Source organism: Symphalangus syndactylus, chromosome 1, assembly GCF_028878055.3.
Source record: "Symphalangus syndactylus isolate Jambi chromosome 1, NHGRI_mSymSyn1-v2.1_pri, whole genome shotgun sequence".
Taxonomy (NCBI): domain Eukaryota; kingdom Metazoa; phylum Chordata; class Mammalia; order Primates; family Hylobatidae; genus Symphalangus; species Symphalangus syndactylus.
Genome location: NC_072423.2, coordinates 9,643,472 through 9,651,828, shown reverse-complemented (window position 1 = coordinate 9,651,828; position 8,357 = coordinate 9,643,472). Strand labels below are relative to the sequence as shown.

The 8,357-nt window shown below is 40.0% G+C and overlaps 1 long non-coding RNA gene across 1 annotated transcript; it reads left to right on the top strand.

The window, feature by feature from the left end:
- The first annotated feature begins 3,175 nt into the window (after positions 1-3,175).
- Positions 3,176-7,127, top strand: LOC129491570 (uncharacterized). The gene is made up of 2 exons (XR_008660583.2): positions 3,176-3,293; positions 3,559-7,127. It is a non-coding gene; the product is annotated as an uncharacterized lncRNA (long non-coding RNA).
- The last annotated feature ends 1,230 nt before the right edge of the window (positions 7,128-8,357 follow it).

Below are 8,357 nucleotides of genomic sequence, written 5' to 3'. Positions count from 1 at the left end.
TGCGTTTGAATTTGCATGAATGGAAATGATTTCTCGCACCATGGCTATTTCTTTGTTTTCTCCTTCTGATCTGTAAGCATATAAATGGAAGTATTTAAAAAAAAATACTCTAGCTAATGTTGCTATTTTCTAGAGGCATGCTGAAAATGTGCCGTGCCTTTTGTCCTTCCCAGATGCTACTGGCGTGTCCGAAGCTTGAGGCATGGCACAAAAGTAATAGCTCGCACTTGAAACCCCCCCACTTTGCTAAATGTAAATGCTAATTGTTGCATTTTACAGTTAGATAGGACATACTTCCTGCATATTGTCATTCTAATCAATTCCTCTTACTCAGAGTTTTGACTGAGTCTACTTCTAAAACAAATTTTGATAGGGATAATGACATCTTCTGCAAAGATCTAAACCTGTACAACATTTTCTGAATAAAGAGTTCCAGAAGAACTCGTAAACAGAATGAAATTAACCAGAGAAGTGTAGGAGTGTGTTGCATTTGCCAAGCATCTGCTTCCTGGCTAGACTTCCCCCTAATATATAATGACCAATTCCGAAGCACCTTCTTTTCCATCACTAAATAAAGACAGCTTCCCAAGGACACACTTTTTCTCCCAGCATCAGGTTGAGGGAGAAATATTGCGTATACCTTTGAAGTCAGGCTGCTTGAAACCCACATTTTCAGCTTACTTAAAAGAAAGCTGATGCTTTCTACGTAGATTTGGCTGTCTCAGTGCCCAAGGCAGCTGTTATTTTCCTAGGCTTTTTGCTTTCACGTAAGGAAACAGGCTCTGGGATATTTAGTGGCTGAAATGCTTGCTGTTTCACATGCATAAGCAGCAATTTCAGTGTTCTGCTGATGAATACAGTGATGTGGATGGAAACATTTTCTTGTCCTATATCCTGGAGATAGGAAACAGATTCTCTGTGTGCTCTTCTGACCAGGTATGTGCTCAGCAATATAGGGGACTGAGGCCATTTTCTGAATACTTTAGGTAAATTACTTTTGCTTTTAACTGAATTGTTTTATTTTACACATTGGGAGTAAAACCATTTCCTGCCCCATCCCAATCTCTTGTGCTTTTATCTTTTTTATCCTAACTCACTTCTATCCAGATTTCCTCTCGATAATGTTTACCACAGATAAATTCCTCCTTTGGCCCCGATATAACAAATCAGAGTGGGGAGGAGAGATGCTTAAGGAACTGCATGAGTCATGCAAGGCTCAGAACTTCTTGTGGCTCAACTCGAAATCATATTGCATTCCTGCATTCTCCCAGATGCTTTGAGGCAGTGCAGCGATCATTCTAATATGTTAACTGAGACCCAAGATCTCAGCAGGAGAGGACAGCTTATCCAAGCATCCCTTTCCTTTTCAATCATGGCCATGGATATCTGTAAACACCAAAATGCTCATGCTGAAACAGCATTACATTGAGGAAAATAACCCATTGTGCAGCTTCATCATGTTCTTGTTTTAAATGATTTATCAGATACATGTATGTAAACTACATAGTTGCTAACTGGGAAAATACATCAATGTGGCTACTTCCTCTGAAAAGTTACTGTCTAAAATTTGTAAATTTTAATCTATACTGTTGCACATATTTTCCATGTCTTAAATTTGTAAGTGGGTTTCTATGAAATGTAATCGTATTCTTCTTGACCATTAAACATGTTGCATGTAAGGCTATTTCTCAAGTAGATGTTAATGACTTGTTTAATTATTGACTTACTTATTTTAAAAGCTATATGTAGTAAGAACGAGTAGGTGGTTTAAAATTCAGATAGTTACATGTTGGCCTGGAAAGAAAAAAATTATGAAATGGTAATTATATCTGATTTTATTTAACCATATTTTAATATTTTCTCTTTTAGAAGTGGAAAAGTTGAGCCTGAGGAAGAACTTAAAATTCTTAAGACATCTTTGATGGGGGCTGTATCTGCATTAGGCAAAAGTGTCTAAGGAGAGTGTATCGTGTTATTGTAATGCATTAGCAGGATGTTTTGTTCATCGACTTGTGAAAGTGCTGTGGATAATAGATGGTGGTTTCTTTTCTTAGTGTGGCGGATTCACTCACATTCATGTTTTTGACTTTAGCTGCCATCCTGGGGTTCTGTGGGTAGCTTGTCTGTTTGACTGGGCAAGACCCTCACATACCTTGGCAGGCCCTGGATTTCGCTTCTCTGTGCTGCCTGATGCTACTCACAGTGCTGACTCATGGGCAGATGCTCCCCATCCCTCCCCATAGGCCCTGTTCCCGCATCCGATGACTCTCGGGTTTTGTTCTAGGTGCAGAAATAGTGGGAGAGGCCACAATAGTGAATGATGAATAAGAAGGGAAGGTGGGACTGGGCATGTGGCTTATGCCTGTAATCCCAGCACTTTGGGAGGCCGAGGCGGGTGGATCACCTGAGGTCGGGAGTTCGAGACCAACCTGACCAACATGGAGAAACCCCCGTCTCTACTAAAAATACAAAATTAGTCAGGTGTGGTGGCACACACCTGTGATCCCAGCTACTCAGGAGGCTGAGGCAGGAGAATTGCTTGAACCTGGGAGGTGGAGGTTGCGATGAGTCTAGATTGCGCCATTGCAGTCCAGCCTGGGCAACAAGAGTGAAACTCTGTCTCAAAAAAATAAAAATTAAAAAAAAAGAAGAGAAGGTGGCCAGTGAGAGTTTTATCTTTATATTCATTGAAAATAACCTCAGCTGAATTTTCTCTCTGCATCTTTTCAATGTTGGCTCCATTTGCCGTATTCAGACAATTGCTTGAAGAGCTGAACTGTTAGCTCAAGATTTTGTTGGCACTGTTGGATAGAAAGCCTCTCCTTTTCTGCTGGAGAACAGATTTCTCAGGCCAAGTTGTGTAGGTCCAAATTCTCCGCAATTAGAGAAGGCACAGGAAAGAAAAGATCCCTTGCTGATGGAATGGACTGGAACTGAGCTCCACTGTTTAAATATTTGACTCTCAGGTAGTGGTGATCAATATGGTAACCCATGAACTGGGATGAATTTTGGGGCCTGCTGTGGGTTTTCTATGGGACACCATATACCACAGTACTGTATTTAAAAATATTGGATATTGATTATGAACACTGGAACTATTTATGTGTCATCATTCCAAAGACCATTGTGATCTATGAAGCTCCTTTATTTGCTGGCTAGATTGCCCAAAAACAAGTGAGCTTGTTTTTGGACAATCTAGCCAACGTGTCACATAATGGGGAAAAATGCAGATGGTCCTGTGGCTGGTGCTAATGAGGAATGACCTGGGCCCAACATAGAACTTTTCCAGTATGGTGAGCATCAAAGTAGGCAGACATCCAAAACCTGAGTGAAGGGCAGATCCCCAGGCGCCACCCAGGCCCTGCAGGCAAAGCTCTCAGGGCCCCATTTGTGTTTGTGCGGCCTGCACTGTGTAAGTGTTGTTCCCCAGGACTTCTGCAACGGGATACCAAAGATGATGTGTAAGGCCTTCAGTATGTAATGGACTTGTGTCAAGTACCTAAGGGTTCATTGCCTTGTTTGAGGAATCACAGAACATCATTTCTGATTGGTTCTTAGAGCCTGCATCTTGTAGCACTGGGACTTCTGGAGACCTCTGGGGACCGTTGACTATGCCAGGAGGGTGGAGAAATGAAGCTGATGGCAGAAGCAGGCTCCCAGCTCCTCCTCTCCTGTTCAGCCAGGCGATTCTTACCTCCATTGGCCTTTGGATGTCTGTGTAATAATTTGTTGAGAATCATTAGAGAACAACTAATCCAAAAAAATCTATCATCCTTTATTTGTGTTGACCTTCTGATTACGCCTTCATTCACTCTTTTATTACTCGTACACATGTCTGTTTTTATTCTTCCCTACTCTTTTCCTAAAGTTGGTCATATTTCTACACTTGAGATCTTCCAATTTCTGTGAATGTTGAGGGGTTCACAAAGTGGCTTGGCCCCAGACCTCTATATCCTCGTTGTTCTGTTTGGACTTAGGACTTTTTTCTTGGCTATCCTGTCAATACTTTTCCATCTAACAGAAATGCAAGCTTCATGAGCAAGTTATTTTTATAACAGATCATGTCAGCAATTCCTCCATAGCATTGTTTGTAGAACAGGTCAGTTGGCATGTGGCCTCCTGAGGGCCTTGAGTGGGGTTCTGGACCCAGCGGGGGCCACATCTCTGAGAACTCATTCCCTGTGGGTGTCTGGGGTGCATCGTTCTTCTCAGATGTTATGACTCGGCAGATGAGATTTGTCCGTCTGCTCAGTGAGAGGAATTCCGATGCTGGGACTTGACTCCCGCTGCAGGGAGCTCTCTGGGCCCGGGGAAGGTTGGGTGGAGTTGTGATGGGTGTGCCTCCCTTGGACTTACTCTGGCCGGGAACTGCATCTGTTCCTCTAAGGAGATTTGAGCAGGTGAACGGAGTTTCCATCATTCCTGGTCTAGAGTTCATGTGTGAAGGTCAAATATAGGTGGGGACTTGGCAGCACATAACTCTGAGTGAAAGACACGATCAGCATGATAGACTTGCTATGTGACCTGCCATTGTGGTCACTCGTTACACAAAGTCTCCATTTAGAAATAGCAAAGATCCAAGAAAGCAGAAGAGTGGGGGTGGGAGCCGGGCTAAATGTGTTGCTCTTCAGTGTAAATCTGCCCATTTTATTGGAAAGAAAGGAAACAGGGTACACAAATGCTGTTTGGGAACATTGTTTCAGGGTCACCTAGCTTTGACGATGAGAGTGTTTTTTAAAATAGAAAGCATGTCATTTTCCTTCTAGAGAGGATTTGCTGGTGTGTCGATGTAGCTCCAGAAATAGGTCTCAGTGTTCTGGCTCAGGGCGAGGTTACAAAAGAGGCTTCCGTAGCGTCCTCAGGCCCACGTGCCCTGTGTTCTTCACAGCCTCATGGGCCCCAGAGGAACTTTTACATGGTAGACACTGAGTGAATACACAGATTCTTAGATTTGAGATGTTTTCAAAATAGGGCTAACGTGTAAAGAATCAAACTTAGTCATTCCATTGAAATAAAATTGGATTATAATCTAGAAATATTTATAAGACAGAAATGGATGTGTAAATGTTAGTTTTCATATTTTGGTTTTCTAAGAGTCACATTTTATTGCCATAGAGCACATAGAGATTCAAAATTTGACAATGAGATATAGAAATCCAAAGTTTTCTTGGGTAAGATTGAACAAATCTTGTAATCTCTTCAGTTCTGTCTGCCTAAGCGAGGAGAGTCATTGTGGAGCATTGTAGAAAGGATAAAATGAACATTAGGGTACCGAGGGTTTGGGCTGAATTCTGTTGTTTCATTAGGATACCGAGGGTTTGGGCTGGATTCTGTTGTTTGATTAGGATGCCGAGGGTTTGGGCTGGATTCTGTTGTTTCATTAGGGTACCGAGGGTTTGGGCTGAATTCTGTTGTTTAATTAGGGTACTGAGGGTTTGGGCTGGATTCTGTTGTTTCATTAGGGTACTGAGGGTTTGGGCTGAATTCTGTTGTTGCATTAGGGTACTGAGGGTTTGGGCTGAATTCTGTTGTTTCATTGCTACTGAAGTGCTGTCTTGGGTATCCTCGTGCACACAAGAAGGATTTGGAAAAGGTCAGTGAGTTTGAAGCTGGCTGCACAGTTGAATAAGCTGGGCAGTTGAAAGTCCCCGTGATGCTCTGGCCTTACCTTGGATCAGAGATTCTCATATTTTTTCAAGCATCAGAATCACCTGCAGAGCTTGTTGAATACAGATTGTTGGCCACATCTCCAGAATTTCTCATTCAGTAGATTTGGGATGGGGCCCAAGGATTTGCAGCTGGTCCAGAGACCACCTTGTGAGATCTACTACCTGATTTAATTGGTTTGAAGGTGAAGGTGGAGTTTAGGCTTTTTAAAATAAATAGTATCTGCATTTTCGGAGCAGATAACCAGTCAAATTGAGCAGATGGTCTTTTAAAGTCTAAGCTTCTATGGTTCTGTGAAAAAATTGTTTACATGGAATTTAAATCATTCAGAATTTTTATTGCTTACATTGATCAGATCCATAAAATATCTGTTTAACTATTACATTACCCTAGCTACAGAAATTCATAAGTTTTCAAAAGCATGAAGGAGTTTAATAACTTGTAAGACTTTCAGAGATTATTATAATTTTCCCCTCAAAAGAATAAAATAAAATATCTTGGTGGAAGAGAGCACCTATGCATTCAATTTGTTTCCCTCAAATGCTAAGGGTTAAAATAGTACTCAACATTGTTAGATGTGAAGTTTTGAACCCAGTGTTTAAACTCAGTGTTTAAATATTTGCATGTCTTTCTATGTGACTGCTAATTTTTAACATTATTATCTCTAAGAGATAAATAAACTTTCCCTGCACTTAAAGTTTTTAAATTAAGTATCTTCTGATAACATAAGTAGTATGAGTAAGGAAAAAAAACTCTGTGTACTGTATTTCTAAATTTTAATAAGGTGTGATATGGTTTGGCTCTGTGTCCCCGCCCAAATCTCACCTTGAATTGTAATAATCCTCATGTGTCAAGGACCGGCAGGTGGAGATAATTGAATTATGGGGACGGGACGGTTTCTCTCATACTGTTCTCGTGATAGTGAGTTCTCACGAGATCTGATGATTTTATAAACATCTGGCGTTTCCCCTGCTGGTACATTCTCTCTTTGCCTGCTGCCATCCATGTAAGATGTGACTTGCTCCTCCTTGGTCTCTGCCATGATTGTGAGGCTTCCCCACCACGTGGAAATGTAAGTCAATTAAACCACTTTCTTTAGTAAATTGCCCAGTTTCGGGTATGTCTTTATCAGCAATGTGAAAATGGACTAATACAATGTGATTGTTCAAATGCTGATATGAAAGCTGTGCTGAACGTGGATCTTCTTATGCCAGACACTGTTATAATTATTCTCTAGAGAGCTGGCCATACAATTTATCTCATTATTTATAGATCTAGCATGAATGCCAGTAAGCTGGCAAAGCCAAAAGCCAAAAAACTAAGAGTTTGTATTAATCCAGTTAATGCCAAATCCAGTCATCCTCCATCATCCTACCTCTGTGTTCTGCATGAAATATAATTGGCCTTTGTGATTGGAACCAGTTTTCTTGAATTGAAAATAAAATTTTTCCTCGAAATGCTCTAGTTTAAGAGTGTGCTTTTTTTTCCAAACAAAATGGAAATAATTTTCTGTTCCCATAAAGTTCTTGAAGACACTGTATTCTTTAGTTACTGCATATTTGAGAATATTAATTTGTTGCCTTTATACCTGAAAAACAATGTGAGATGAAATTACTTTATTGCAGTATATTTTTATTAAGATATCTCTAGACCCAGCTTACAATTTTGAATGTTACTAGAAAAAAGTCAGAAGGCAAACTGATGCCCCCATTTTAGGTAACTAGCTTTTTTCCGCTTGGATAAGTATGTGCTTTTTAAAGTTACTGATGCCTGATACCTTCACTAGAATGTCTTTTTATCGCTCTCTAATACCTGAATATTCTTCATAAATTGAATTATATTTCCATAAATATGAAAGGGACATTTAGCCTGGTAAAGTGACCATTTAGCCTGGCAATTCCAAATCTTTTTTCAGGTAAGGATTCTTTTACAAATATAAAATTGTTCCCAGACTTTCATATGACAATAATGTACTTTTAGTATATGTCAATAAAGAAAATACAAAATGAAAAATAAAACTACAGACCTCTATTTCTCATGGATATAAACACAAAATCTTCAACAAAATGTTGATAAATCATATCCAGAAAGGTTTAAAAAGAATTATATACCATTACCAAGAAGGGTTTATTCCAGGAATGCAAGGCTGGATCAACAGTGAAAAATCAGTCTATATAATCTGCCATATTAGCAGCCTACTAAAGGAAAATTGGACTATCATAATTGACACAGAAGAAGCATTTGACAAAATCCAGCACTCATTTGTGTTTAAAAAAATTCTCAGTAACCTAGGAATAGAGGAAAATGTCCTCAATTTAATAAATAGCATCTACAATAAAACTCTAGAGCTAACATCTTGTTTTAATAGTGAAAGACGGAATGCTTTTCCCTTAGATAAGGAAAAAGGCAAGGACATCTGTTCTTATTTAACATGGTATGGAAGTTGTAGTCACTGCAATAAGGCAAGAAAAAGAAAGAAAAGCATATAGAGCAGAAAAGAGGGATTAAATTGTCTCTATTTACAGCAGACATGATTATCTATATAGAAAATCCCCCTGGCCGGGTGCAGTGGCTCACACCTGTAATCCCAGCACTTTGGGAGGCTGAGGTGGTGAGATAATGAGGTCAGGAGTTCGAGACCTGCCTGAGCAACATGGTGAAACCCTGTCTCTACTAAAAATAGAAAAGTT